The following is a 16,112-nucleotide window of genomic DNA, read 5'->3' on the forward strand; positions in this document are numbered from 1 at the left end:
ATCTAGTTAACATCATTAATTTTTGGCAAGAAATGTGTTGAACAATGCTATACCTGGCTCAAGCTGGGTTTCTCCACATCTTCCTGGGTGGAAGGCCCAGGTTGGACTTCTGAAGCCAAATCTGAGGTGGAAGGAAGAGTGGAAGGAAGGGTTGAGAGTGATGGCCTGATTTCAGTCTGGTCTGACAGAAACTGCAGGGTGTTTCACCTGCCACAGACAGGGCAGCTCCCTGTATTTATCAATGAAGTTAGGGAGGAAGTCATGATCATTGAATCAGGGCTGGTGCAAGGATTTTTGACACCCTAGGTGAAACCTCATTTTGCCGCCCCCCCTACCGCCCCATTGGCTCCGCCCTCCACTGAGACTTTCGTGGCGCCTCTTCACCCATTTCTTCAGCCGTGGTCCACAGGCCTGTACCTGTGCCTCTGGACCCGGCCCGAAGACAAATAGTGGATGGCACCAGCTCGCTGCCTCACTCCAGCTGTGGTCCACAGGCTAGGGCAGTATACAGACAGGCTAACTGTGTAAATACCTGTCTGTATGAGCATACAGATACACTGACCATGCTTTACAGGCTCCTACTAAAAATAATAATAAATGCACATTTTTGTACCTGCAAAAAGATCTGCATTTATTTATTTTTTTACAAAGGTGGACTTGAACCTCCACACCTTAAATAAACCCAATTCCTGTATTTTCAGGTCTCAGATCACCACAATTCTTCCACCTTCACACCTCAGATCATGCCATCACTGTATCATCCTTAATGCTTGTTCCCCTCTGCACCCCCCTCCGTAACTTTGTTCCCCTCAAAACCCCCCACACACATATCAGTTCCTCTCTGTACCCCTCTGCACAGCTGTTCCCCCTCTGTACCCCCTGCACACCTGTCCCCCCTACACACACACACACACACACACACACACACATACATATATCTGTTCCCCCTCTGTACCCCCCTGCACATCTGTTCCCCCCACATACATCAGTTACCCCTCTGTACCCCCCTGCACGTCTGTCCCCCCCCACATACATATGTGTTCCCCCTCTGTACCCCCCTGCACGTCTGTCCCCCCCACATACATATGTGTTCCCCCTCTGTACCCCCCTGCAGGTCTGTCCCCCCCACATACATATGTGTTCCCCCTCTGTACCCCCCTGCACGTCTGTCCCCCCACACACATGTTCCCCCTCTGTGCCCCCCTGCATGTCTGTCCCCCCCACATACATATGTGTTCCCCCTCTGTACCCCCCTGCAGGTCTGTCCCCCCCACATACATATGTGTTCCCCCTCTGTACCCCCCTGCACGTCTGTCCCCCCACACACATGTTCCCCTCTGTGCCCCCCTGCACGTCTGTCCCCCCCACATACATATGTGTTCCCCCTCTGTACCCCCCTGCAGGTCTGTCCCCCCCACATACATATGTGTTCCCCCTCTGTACCCCCCTGCACGTCTGTCCCCCCCACACACATGTTCCCCCTCTGTGCCCCCCTGCATGTCTGTCCCCCACACACGTGTTCCCCGTCTGTACCCCTCTGCACATCTGTCCCCCCCACACACACACACATGTTCCCCCTCTGTACCCCCCTGCACATCTGTCCCCCCCACACACACACATGTTCCCCCTCTGTACCCCCCTGCACGTCTGCCCCCCCCACACACACACACACACGTGTTCCCCCTCTTTAGCCCCCTGCACGTCTGTCCCCCCCACACACACACACGTTTTCCCCCTCTTTACCCCCCTGCACGTCTGTCCCCCCCACACATATGTGTTCCCCCTATGTACCCCCTGCACGTCTGTCCCCCACACACACACATATGTGTTCCCCCTCTGTACCCCCCTGCACATCTGTCCCCCCCACACACACACGTGTTCCCCCTCTGTACCCCCCTGCACATCTGTCCCCCCCACACACGTGTTTCCCCTCTGTACCCCCCTGCACGTCTGTCCCCCCCCACACACATATGTGTTCCCCCTCTGTACCCCCCTGCATGTCTGTCCCCCACACACACACATATGTGTTCCCCCTCTGTACCCCCCTGCACGTCTGTCCCCCCTCACACACGTGTTCCCCCTCTGTACCCCCTGCACACCTGTCCCCCCCCACACATATCTGTTACCCCTCTGTACCCCCTTGCATGTCTGTCCCCCCCACACACATATGTGTTCCCCCTCTGTACCCCCCTGCATGTCTGTCCCCCACACACACACATGTGTTCCCCCTCTGTACCCCCTGCACGTCTGTCCCCCCACACACGTGTTCCCCCTCTGTACCCCCTGCACGTCTTTCCCCCCACACACACACACACACACACGTGTTCCCCCTCTGTACCCCCCTGCACGTCTGTCCCCCCACACACACACACGTGTACCCCCCTGCACATCTGGTCCCCCCACACACACACGTGTTCCCCCTCTGTACCCCCCTGCACGTCTGTCCCCCCCACACACATATGTGTTCCCCCTCTGTACCCCCTGTACATCTGTCCCCCCCACACACACATGTGTTCCCCTCTGTACCCCCCTGCACGTCTTTCCCCCCACACACGTGTTCCCCCTCTGTACCCCCCTGCACGTTTGTCCCCCCCACACACGTGTTCCCCCTCTGTACCCCCCTGCATGTCTGTCCCCCCACACACACATATGTGTTCCCCCTCTGTACCCCCCTGCACATCTGTCCCCCCACACACGTGTTCCTTCTCTGTACCCCCCTGCACGTCTGTCCCCCCACACACACACGTGTTCCCCCTCTGTACCCACCTGCACGTCTGCCCCCCACCTATATATCAGTTCCCCCTATGTACACAGTGAAATGCACTATAAATTTGACAGCAGAGTAAATTTTTTATTTCATGTGACTGCTGAAGGCTGCAGCACTGAGCGTGCTGCCTGTGCTTCCACTATACCTGAACCAGCGGCGGTGATGGCTTTACTCCAGAAGAGCGGCGCTGCTGCCTGCCTGTCCTCCCACAACAGATCCCCGAGCGACCAGGAGGAGGGGGGCGGATAATGCGGCAAGCCCAGAGTTACATGCAGGGCTTCCATCTCCTCCGCCCCAGCCCGTTCCATCGATCAGGCAGCACTTCCGCCCGGCTGCTCCTTGTCCCAGCTGTCTCCCCTCATCTTCTCACTGCCGCTGCTAGGGCGGCACTGCAGGCTGGGGACAGAGCGGTCCGGGATGTCTTCACAGGCGCAAACGCTCCCTAGCCTGGCGGCTGGTGCCATAAGGCAGCATGTATTTAAAAAATGCCAGTCCTGGAGGTATTTTACTAATCCGAATCCACAGAAACTGGCTGGGGATCCGGATTTTGCCGCCCCCCCTACCTTGGCGCCCTAGGCAGCCGCCTGACCCGCCTAATGCTAGCGCCGGCCCTGCGTTGAATCTATCCATTTTCTCTGCAAGACACAACACCAGACAAACCCTAATGTCAGGCTAAACTCTCCTAAACTTGTTCCAATATAGGCCTCAATCTAGAAGCAGTATAGGCCACTGATGCCCCAAGTTAAAATTGTACCTTCGTTAGCACGATCGGTGCTTACGCTACTCCGTCCTCTGCTCACAGATCATATGTATGACGCACGCGTGTTACGCTTTATATACACTGCATGTGAAACTCCACCCACCTCTGACCTTCTTTCTAGTATATTCCCCGCCCCTTCTTTTTCGGTGGAGTGGGAGAGCACATGGCGGAGACAGAGCAGGTGCATGCAGAGGAGAGCAGCAATGACGAAAGCCACAAATGTCACAATCCAGGAGATTTAAGGCATCAAATATGTCCTTTGGTGAGATAGTGGAACTGGTGGACATCTTGAGGAGGGCCGACTATGACAGGAAATATGGACCGTACAGCAACCCAAATGTGAGAAAGGCCAAAATCATGACTAAAGTTGTAAAAAGTCTGCAGAAGAATTTTAGGGTATGGCGATCCAAGGATCAACTGAGGAAACAATGGTCAGACCTTAAATTGAGGGAGCAGGATCAGTACAGAAGAATCAAGAGAGTGCTGCAAAAAAGTATTTTGTTGTGTGTTCCTATTATTATTATTATTATTACTTTAGTGCTGCTCCATGTGCTTTTCTTTATTGTTGTACAGTTTAAAATGGCTTTTAAAATGGCAAGTTTCAGGTTTGTGGGCACAGTAATCGTTCGTAGTAAACATTGTTTGTTCACTCACTAATACGATGTTTTTTGCAGGTCCTCCCCTGCGCACGCGCACCGCACGCACCTTGCAGGGCGCGCTGTGATCACCGAGTCATGGAGACTCGGATAATCACAGATCTGAGTAAGGGGCCAGTCCCAGCCCCCTACCATGTGATCAGCTGTCAGCCAATGACAGCTGATCACATGATGTAAACGAAAGATCAGTAATAATTTTTTTTCCTCCTCACGCTGACAGCGTGAAGAGAAAAAAAAGCTGATCATCGGCTTATGTTAAAGGGACATCGGTCCCGAAGAGGAAGGAGTGCCACCTGCCAGTGCCCAGCAGTGCCACCTATCAATGCCCACAAATGCCACCTATCAATGCCCACAAGTGCCACCTATCAATGCCCACCAGTGGTGCCAATCAGTGCCACCTAGCAGTGCTGCCATCAGTTTAAGCAATCAGTGCCCATTATTGCCACCTATCAGTGCCCATCACTGCCACCCATCAGTGCCCATCACTGCCACCTATTGGTGGCCATCAGTGCAGCATCATCAGTGTACATCAATGAAGGAGAAAAATTACCTGTTTGAAAAATTTGATAACAAAATATAAAAAATATATAAATTTTTTCTTTAAAAAATTTGGTCTTTTTCAATTTTTTTAACAAAAACTAAAAACTGCAGAGGTGATCAAATACCACCAAAAGAAAGCTCTATTTGTGGGAAAAAAATGATAAAAATTTCATTTGAGTACAGTGTTGTATGACCGCGCAATTGTCATTCAAAGTGCGACAGCGCTAAAAGCTGAAAATTGGTCTGGACAGGAGGGGGGTTTAAGTGCCCAGTAAGCAAGTGGCTAGATGGGTTCGTAACTAGAATGAAATGCAAACATGATTCAGTGTAAGGTGAGGACATTCAGCAGCTGTTTATACATCTGGACGCAGGAGCACTAGTGTGGGACACAAGAACATCCTTTTTAGGGTGTCCCACACAGGTACTCCAGTGGATACTAGGGGTGTCTCCATGTGGGCAACTTTACCAAAAAAGGTAAGTATTCTAGCTTGAAAAAAGGAAAAAAAGCATGTCTTCAGCTTGGAACTCTGCCAAAACAGACAATTATACGTCACTTCCAAGCAATGTTTCATATTCCTATTTCTTGCCTCAAATATCTGTGTGCTAAGTATACCTTTTTTTTATTCACATAGGGGAGAAAAGACTTGGGACATCAGCGGACACCAGGGACCCCCAACCTCCTAAAGAAGGGGAAGTCACCACACCACAACCTGAAGATGTGGAGGGAGGAGAGGTTCATGACGTGGTTGAAATAGTGACCATAACAGGTGAGTGTCTGAGGCCACTGCTTCAGGTAATAGATGTATGCCTGCATATTTATAATACATGGTGTGTTTTTTTTATGTGTTTTTTTTTTTTTAGGTGATGTGGATGTTGTGGAAGAAGAAACTCATTTCACAAGTGCAAGTGACGTCAGGGGGGGGGGGCACCCATTTATGTAACCAGGTGGCCCCGCCCCCCCTGACACCCCAGAAAAGCAATTGGGAAGTCCCCATGCATCAGAGGGCGTCACCGTGTGGCCCCGTCCTCAGTTATAAAAGAACTGTCACCTGCAAGGATGCGTCATACAGTGGGTGCCTCCCATGGAGGCAGACCGGGGCGGCCTGCGTGTTTTTTTTTCCGGTCTGTCGGGGGGAGCTAGAGAAGAAGATGAATGGACTTTGTGGGACATTTTTATTTTTTTATTTTTTAATAATAGACTTGTCCCAAAGTGTGTCACTTTTTTGTGAAATGGTACGGGTACAATGTACCCGTTACCATTTCAAACAGGGGGGCTGGGATCTGGGGGTCCCCTTGTTAAAGGGGGCTTCCAGATTCTGATAAGCCCCTTGCCAGTAGACCCCCAAAAACACTGGGCAAGGGTTGTGTGGATGAGGCCCTTGTCCCCATCAACATGGGGACAAGGTGCTTTGGGGGGCTACCCCAAAGCACCCCCCATGTTGAGGGCATGTGGCCTGGTACAGTTCAAGAGGGGGTGCTCTCTCGCCCCCCCTTTTCCTGTGGCCTGCCAGGTTGTGTGATTGGATAAGGGTCTGGTATGGATTTTTGGGGAAACCCCCACGCAATTTTTTTTAATTTTGGCGTGGGGTCCCCCTTAAAATCCATACTAGACCTGAAGGGTCTGGTATGGTTTTTGAGGGGACCCCTATGCCTTTTAAAAAAAAAATGGCACAGGGTTCCCCTTAATATCCATACCAGACCTGAAGGACCTGGTATGGAATTTGGGGGGACCCACACAATTTATTTTTTAAATTTTGGTTCAGGGTTCCCCTTAATATTCATACCAGACCCAAATGGCCTGGTAATGGACTGGGGGTATCCCATGCCATTTTTTTCAATTACTTTTCTCTGTATTGCCGAGACCTGACAATTCACTATAGCCGCTATTACTTTTAAATTACTTTTTTTCATTTAGAAATGTCATTTTTTGCAGGGACTGTTCTAAATAGGGATGGGCTGTCTGTTCGAATTGAACATAAGTTCAACTCGAACATCGGCTGTTCGATGAAGATTGAACATTATGGGCCGTTCGCGCCAAATTCCAGCTGCGCATCACGGCCCATAATGCACTGCGTCATTGCAGTGCATTGCTGGCTGATGTTTGGCCAAGCATGCACTATGACCAGCATGCTTTGGCCAATCACAGTGCCATAAGCAAACAGAGCCATAATTGGCCAAAGGCAGGGTGCCTTTGGCCAATTATGGCTCAGGGGGTTAAGTACATGCCCCACACTATATAAGGCCGCCTGCACATCAGCCCTGTGTAGTGTGCTGCTGGCGGTCGGAGAGAGTGATATAGATAGAGAGAGAAAGAGTGTGTCATTTCATTTACTTTGAGCAGGCAGTTTATTCAGTTAGCTAGATCTCACTGCAGACCGTTCCTGCTGTACTATTTCTAATCTACTTCAGGCAGGCAGTTGACTCAGTTAGCTAGATCTCACTGCAGACCGTTCATGCTGTACTATTTCTTATCTACTTCAGGTAGGCAGTTGATTCAGTTAGCTGCAGTGTATTTAATATATATATACAGTCAGACTGCTATATACATATATCCACTGTATCCAGTTTAGCTAGATCTCACTGCAGACCATTCCTGCTCTACTGTTATAATCTCCTTCGGGCAGGCAGTTGATTCAGTTAGCTACAGTGTATTTAATATATACAGTGGGGACGGAGAGTATTCAGACCCCCTTAAATTTTACACTCTTTGTTATATTGCAGCCATTTGCTAAAATCATTTAAGTTCATTTTTTTCCTCATTAATGTACGCACAGCACCCCATATTACCAGAAAAATACAGAATTGTTGACATTTTATTAATAAAGAAAATCTGAAATATCACATGGTCCTAAGTATTCAGACCCTTTGCTGTGACAATCATATATTTAACTAAGGTGCTGTCCATTTCTTCTGATCATCCTTGAGATGGTTCTACATCTTCATTTGAGTCCAGCTGTGTTTGATTATACTGATTGGACTTGATTAGGAAATCCACACACTTGTCTATATAAGACCATACAGCTCACAGTGCATGTCAGAGCAAATGAGAATCATGAGGTCAAAGGAACTGCCTGAAGAGCTCAGAGACTGAATTGTGGCAAGGCACAGATCTGGCCAAGGTTACAAAAAAATTTCTGCTGCACTTAAGGTTCCTAAGAGCACAGTGGCCTCCATAATCCTTAAATGGAAGACGTTTGGGATGAACAGAACCCTTCCTAGAGATGGCCGTCCAGCCATACTGAGCTATCAGGGGAGAAGAGCCTTGGTGAGAGAGGTTAAGAACCCAAAGATCACTGTGGCTGAGCTCCAGAGATGCTGTCCTGAGATGGGAGAAAGTTGTGGAAAGTCAACCATCACTGCAGCCATCCACCAGCTTAATGCAAAGTGGCCCGACGGAAGCCGCTCCTCAGTGCAAGACACATGAAAGCCTGCATGGAGTTTGCTAAAAAAACACCTGAAGGACTCCAAGATGGTGAGAAATAAGATTCTCTGGTCTGATGAGACCAAGATAGAACTTTTTGGCCTTAATTCTAAGCGGTATATGTGGGGAGAAAACCAGGCACTGCTCATCGCCTGTCCAATACAGTCCCAACAGTGAAGCATGGTGGTGGCAGCATCATGCTGTGGGGTTGTTTTTCAGCTGCAGGGACAGGACGACTGGTTGCAATCGAGGGAAAGATGAATGCGGCAAAGTACAGAGATATCCTGGACGAAAACCTTCTCCAGAGTGCTGAAGACCTCAGACTGGGCCGAAGGTCTACCTTCCAACAAGACAATGACCATAAGCACACAGCTAAAATAACGAAGGAGTGGCTTCACAACAACTTCATGACTGTTCTTGAATGGCCCAGCCAGAGCCCTGACTTAAACCCAATTGAGCATCTCTGGAGAGACCTAAAAATGTCTGTCCACCAACGTTTATCATCCAACCTGACAGAACTGGAAAGGATCTGCAAGGAGGAATGGCAAATCCAGGTGTGAAAAACTTGTTGCATCATTCCCAAAAAGACTTATGGCTGTATTAGATCAAAAGGGTGCTTCTACTAAATACTGAGCAAAGGGTCCGAATGCTTAGGACCATGTGATAATTCTGTGTTTTTCTGTCAATATGGGGTGCTGTGTGTACATTAATGAGGAAAAAATATGAACTTAAATTATTTTAGCAAATGGCTGCAATATAAAAAAGAGTGAAAAATGTAAGGGGGTCTGAATACTTTCCATCCCCACTGTATATACAGTCAGACTGCTATATGTATATATATCTGCTGTATCCAGTTTAGCTAGATCTCACCGCAGACCGTTCCTGCTCTACTGTTTCTAAAAAACTTCAGGAAGTCAGTTGATTCAGTTAGCTGCAGTGTATTTCATATATATATATATATATATATATATATATATATATATATATATATATATATATATATATATATATATATATATATATATATATATATATATATATATATACAGTCAGTCTAGTACATATATATATATATATATATATATATAGTGCAGTGTAGTGTTTCTAATATACGTCAGGCAGGCAGTTGGTTAAGCTAGCTGCAGTGCATTTCATATATATATACAGGCTTGTGTGTATATATATATATATATATATATATATATATATATATATATATATATATATATATATATATATATATAGTCTAGCCAAGCCTATACCTGACTTTAGGCCATTCCTGGAGTGCGTGTTCAAAGACACTTTCAGGCAGGCAGGCAGGTGACTCAGTGAGCTGCAGTTCATAAAATATATATCCACTGCATTGTAGTCCAGCCAAGCCTATACCTAACTGTAGGCCATTCCTGGAGTACATGTTAAAAGACATTTTCAGGCAGGTGACTCAGGGAGCTGCAGTTTTATTATATATATATATATATATATATATATATATATATATATATATATATATATACATACACAGGATATAATCTAGCCAAGCCTATACCTGGCTGTAGGCCATTCCTGGTGTACTGTTTTTAGTAAACTTCAGGCATTGTTTTGCTATTCTAATTGTACAGTATGTCTGGAAGGCTACCAAGGAGAGGCAGATGCTCACAGGCCACTAAAAGAGGGCAAGCAGGCTCTGTGTCCACAGCCAACAGTGCTGGTCACGGACACGGTGGCCGTGGGGCAAGCTTGTCCTTTTTTTCGGCAGCTGGCCGTGTTGAGCCACAACATGCAGAAGAGTTGGTAGAGTGGATGACCAAGCCATCCTCATCCTCCTCATCCTCTGCCACCCAGGCTCAGGGTACTTTGTCTGCCAGTGCAGCTGGCAAAGTGGCCTCTTCCATACGCTCAGTGTCATCAGTCGCTCCTTCCCTAGCCCCACCATCATGCCCTGAGGAGTCCCCCGAACTGTTCGACCACAGTGTAGGGTACATGCTGCAGGAGGATGCGCAGCATTTTGAAGGCTCTGATAATGGTACCCAGGTTGTGGATGAAAGCAGTAACGTTAGCGCAGAGAGAGGGGGTGCCCAAGAAGGACAAGAAACTGGCAGTCAGGTTCCCCCAGCTGCAGCATACTGCCAGGTTTGCTCCAGTGGCGAGGAGGGAGGGGATGATGAGGTCACTGACTCTACATGGGTGTCAGATAGAAGAGAGGAGGAGGCACATCTCCAACGAGGCAGGATGCCCTCCAGGGGCCAGCTTAAGGGCAGGCAACCGACTGCATCACACCGCAGAGCTCCACATGTGCAGGGCACTGCTGACTCCATGCGTTTTTCCAAAAGTTCTTTGGTGTGGGCCTTTTTTGAGACGTGTGCAGCAGATCGCTCTGTTGCTGTTTGCAACATATGTCTGAAGCGTATCAAGCGTGGCCAAAACAGCAGCTGCTTGGGCACCACATGCTTGACCAGACATATGTCGAGCTCCCATGCAGTCCGTTGGCAACAGTACTTAAAAGACCCACACCAAAGAACAAGGCGGACCTCTCCTTGCTCCTCATCAGCTGGGATCTCCAACCCCACTATAACTTCAGTCCTCTGAGACTTGCACTGAGAGGAATGAAGGTGCAGAATTAGGTGTCCCAAGCACTTGCGGGCAATCTGCTAGCGGTACACCAACACCTGATTGTAGCAGGCAAATTTCCCTTCCCCAGTTGCAAAACCGGCAAAAGAAACTTGGTCCCAGCCATCCACATGCTCAGCGACTGAATGCTAGTTTGGCTAAATTGCTAGCACTCCAACTGCTGCCTTTTCAGCTGGTAGACTCTGCCCCCTTTTGAAAATTTGTGGAATTTGCGGTACCTCAGTGGCAGGTTCCCAAATGCCAATTTTTTTCTCGGAAGGCCATTCCGGCTCTCTACTGACATGTGGAAGGCAATGTCTTTGCCTCGTTGGACATGGTGGTCAGTGGTAAGGTGCATATTACCGCTGACTGATGGTCCAGCAGGCATGGACAGGGACGTTACCTTTCTTTCATGGCACACTGGGTAAACCTGCTGGCAGCTGGGAAGGGTGCAGGACAGGGTACAGTATTATTGGTGCTTGTTCCACCACCACGCCTCCAAAACGCTGGTAGTGGTGATTCTGCCACAACTCTCTCCTCCACCCCCTCCTCTTCTTCTTACTTTATTGCCTCTTCCTGTGCAGATTTGTCCTTGGAACCAGCGGTACTCCGTAGGCATTCTAGGGGCTAATCAAGCACTCAGGCAAAAAGATGCCATGCGGTGCTTGAGTTGGTCTGCTTTTTGGACAGGAGCCACACTGGGGCAGAGATTCTGTCAGCTCTGCAGGGGCAGGCTCAGAGGTGGTTGACGCCATGCCAGCTTTAGCCAGGAATGGTGGTTTGCGACAATGGCACCAACCTCCTCTCCACCCTCCGACAGGGACACTTCATCCATGTTCCCTGTTTGGCTCATGTCTTTAATTTGGTGGTGCAGCATTTCTTCTGCAGGTACCCGGGCTTACAGGATCTCATGAGGCAGGTCAGGAAAGTCTGTAGTCATTTCCGTCGGTCATATAATGCTAGTGCTCGGCTGGCTGACCTCCAAAAGCAATGCAATCTGCCCAAGAACCGACTCATCTGTGACATGCCCACCAGATGGAATTCAACTTTGGCAATGCTGCAGTGGCTGCACATGCAGCAGAGGGCCATCAATGACTACCTGTGCAAGTATGGCACCAGGACAGGGTCAGGGGAGCTTGTTTTTTTTCGCCATGCCAGTGGCTCATGATTAAGGATGCATGCACGGTCCTGTCACCATTTGAGGAGGCCACAAGAATGGTGAGCAGTGACAGTGCATGCATCAGTAATACTGTCCCTCTTGTCTTCATGTTGGAGCACACGCTGCGTGGAATAATAGACAGGGCACTTAAGGCAGAACAGAGGGAGGAAGAGGAGAACTTCCTTACCTCTCAAGGCCCCCTTTATCCAGACAGTATTCCTGCAGGCCCGCCTATCACACAGGAAGAGGAGGAGGAGGAGGAGGATTGTGTCAGCATGGAGGTGGAGCCTGGCATTCAGTATCAGCAGCAGTCTTCCAGGGATTATTTTTAGTTCTCTGAAATCTATAGACTTGTACATGGCTGGCAGGAGGTGGCTGTGGATCAGGTCGTCCTTAGTGACCCAGAGGACTCTGAACCGAATGACTCAGCAAACCTACGCTGCATGGCCTCCCTGATCCTGCAAAGCCTGTGAAAGGACCCTCGGATTCGTGGCATCAAGGAGAGGAATCAGTACTGGCTGGCAACCCTTCTTGATCCATGTTACAAGGGTAAGGTGGCAAAACTTATCCAGCCGTCGCAGAGGGAGCAGAGAACGAAACATCTTTGGGAGGCCTTGTTGAAAGGTTTGTGCAATGCGTTTCCAGAGCCTGGGAAGTTACAATTTCCTGGTCCTCTTGGAGAACGTGTTGCTGAGGCTTCGGTCAGTCACAGAAGGAGAAGGTGGCCGTCTGACCGATGCACTCAGACAATTCTTTAGTCCGCAGCCCCAAGATCTGATCGGTTCCAACAACCATCACCAGTGTCTGATTTACATGGTGCAGGAATACCTAGGGGCAAGATCAGACTTGGAGACCTTTCCAACTGAAAATCCACTGGGTTACTGGGTCTTGAGGATGGATCACTGGCCAGAGCTTGCACAATATGCAATTGAGCTACTGGCCTGTCCTGCATCCAGCATTCTTTTTGAATGCACATTCAGTGCTGCTGGTGGCTTTGTAACCGTTCACAGAGTGCGCCTGTCCACAGAGTAAATTGATCGGCTCACCTTCATAAAAATGAATCAGTCTTGGATCACCAGCTACCAAGCACCTGATGCTGATGTAACTGATTAATTTTTCTATCAATGTGAGATCCCTTGAAGACTGCCTATGCTGAGTGACTATCCTGTTATGCTGAGTGACTATCCTATTCCTTCTCAATGTTCATGTTGATAGCTTCTAAGAACATTTTTGTTTCAGGACACCACCACCAATGCCTAAGGCCCAGTTTTTCTGCCCCTGTTTAACAGGGGTGTATAAATATAATTTTTGCTGTAATATTTTGCAGCAGGGCTCCTTCTTGTGCTCAACTAGAGTATCTGTGAGGGGTTGCAGTGTTGTGGCACCACCACCAGTGCCTAATGCACAATTTTTCTGCCCCTGTTTAACAGGGGCGTGTAATTCCAATTTTTGCTGTAATATTTCTCAGCAGGGCTCGTTCTTGCGCTCAACTAGAGTATCTGTGAGGGGTTGCAGTGTTGTGGCACCACTACCAGTGCCTAAAGCCCAATTTTTCTGCCGCTGTTTAACAGGGACATGTAATTACAATATTTGCTATAATATTTCACAGCAGGGCCCATTTCTTTGCTCAACAAGAGTATCTGTGAGGCTTTACAGTGTTGTGCCACCACCAACACCACCTAAGGCCCAATTTTTATGCCCCTGTTTAACAGGGGTGTGTAATTACAATTTTTGATCTAATATTTCACAGCAGGGCCCGTTCCTGCGCCCAACTAGAGTATGTGTGAGGGGTTACAGTGTTGTGCCACCACCACCACCACTGGCATTGCCTAAGGCCCAATTTTTATGCCCCTGTTTAACAGGGGCACGGAATTAAAACTTTTGATCTAATATGTCACAGCAAGGCCCGTTCCTGTGCTCAACAAGTGTATCTGTGAGGCTTTACAGTGTTGTGCCGCCACCACCACCGCCTAAGGCCTAATATTTCACCCCTGTTTAACAGGGGCATGTAATTACAATTCTTGATAAAATATTTTGCAGCAGGGCCCATTATAGCGTCCATCAAGAGTAACTGTGAGGCCTTACAGTGTTCTGGTACAACCAACACCTAAAGCTCAATTTTCTGCAGAGTGTATAGGGCAGGCTGTATAGTATATACAGGCGGTCCTCTATTTTCAAAGATCGAAATTACATACGACTCCTACTTACAAATGGAGGGAGACAACAGGAAGTGAGAGAAAATCTACCCCTAGGAAGGGAAATTCTCTCCTGTAAGAGTTAATATGGGAAAAAGGTGTCTCCACTGATGCTTTATCACCAATCCTTGTTTCTACAACAACCCAACATTTTCAAAATCCAATTCTCATTGGGACAGAAAGTGAGGTGAAATCTTCTGAACAGGGGCACAGACAGCAAAACAAATGTTACAAGGGTGATGAGAACCCTTCCCTATGTTATCCAAAAAGCTTTTAAATAGATTTTTGGCTTGGGCTACACTTAGAAAATGTACCTGTTCCAAATTACAAACAGATTCAACTTAAGAACAAGCCTACAGTCCCTATCTTGTTTGTAACCCGGGGACTGCCTGTATACTGCTGCTGTTCAGAGTATATAGGGCCTGGGGGCCCTACACCTTTTTTTTTTAAATTGGGTGGGGGGTTCACCTTTATATCCATATCAGACCCATAGGGCCCATTAAAGGGAACAATTAGATTTTCCCTAAATACAATAGTCAGTATTTACTTCTTTAACCACTTCCCGCCCGGTCAATAGCAGATTGACGTCCGGGAAGTGGTTCTGTTATCCTGACTGGGCGTCATATGACGTCCTTCAGGATAAAATGCCGCCGCGTGCCTGTGGGGGCGCGCAACGCAGCGATTGGTGGAGGCTCTTTACCACGTGATCAGCCGTGTCCAATCACGGCTGATCACGATGTCAATAGGAAAATCTGTTGATTGGCTTTTCCTCACTCGCATCTGACAGACACGAGTAGAGGAGAGCCGATCAGCGGCTCTCCTGACAGGGGGTCTGCGCTGATTGTTTATCAGCGCAACCCCCCTCAGATGCCCACACTAGACCACCAGGGAAGCCCCCAGGACCACCAGGGAAGTGGGCAACATGTGGATGGCCAGGTACATCCCCCATGGCCATCCACATGTGCAAATGATGCCCAATCTGTGCCAGTCAGTGCCCACAAATAGGCACTCACTGGCACCATCATGTACCAAAATAAAATCAGTGATATCCAGTAATGCCAGCCATCAGTGTCATCAGTGCCATCCATCAGTGTCCAGCAGTGCCACCTATCAGTGCCCATCCGTGCCCATCTGTGCCCACCTATCAGTGCCCATCTGTGCCACCTATCAGTGCCACCCAAAAGTGCCCATTAATGCCACCCATAAATACCCATCAGTGCCGCCTATAGTGCCCATCAGTGCCGCCTATGAGTGCCTATCAGTGCTGAATACCAGTGCCACCTATCAGTGCCCATCAGTGCCACCTATCAGTGCCCATCAGTGCCGCCTATCAGTGCCCATCATCAGTGCCCGTCAGTGCCACCTCATCAGTACCACCTCATTGGTGCCATCTCATCGGTGCCCATCAGTGCCACCTTATCAGTGCCCGTCAGTGCAGCCATATCAGTGCCCATCATTGAAGAAGAAAACGTACTTATTTACAAAAAATTTTAACAGAAACAAAGAAAAACGTTTGTTTTTTTTTCAAAATTTTCGGTCTTTTTTTATTTGTTGCGCAAAAAATAAAAATGGAAGAGGTGATCAAATACCACCAAAAGAAAGCTTTATTTGTGGGAACAAAATGATTAAAAATTTTTTTTGAGTACAGTGTCGTATGACCGCGCAATTGTCATTCAAAGTGCGACAGCGCTGAAAGCTGAAAATTGGCTTGGGCGGGAAGGTGTCTAAGTGCCGGGTATTGAAGTGGTTAACAAGGGAGAGACATATCTGTTAAGATAAGGGTTAAAACAAACTGAAAGAATTTCCAGATGTTATACTGATTCTTGGAGGATTCTTTAATGTGGCATTCAACCTTCTCAACGGTACCCTTTAACAGACATTCCAACTTCTCCTACTCCTTCTATTATATTTCTACTTTGGACTATGCACTGATATCAATGACAGTTGAAGTCCTGCATGCAGAGTTTACACAGACACATTTTTGAATCCTACACAAAATACAAGAAT

Source organism: Aquarana catesbeiana, linkage group LG05 (assembly GCF_042186555.1).
Source record: "Aquarana catesbeiana isolate 2022-GZ linkage group LG05, ASM4218655v1, whole genome shotgun sequence".
Lineage (NCBI taxonomy): Eukaryota > Metazoa > Chordata > Amphibia > Anura > Ranidae > Aquarana > Aquarana catesbeiana.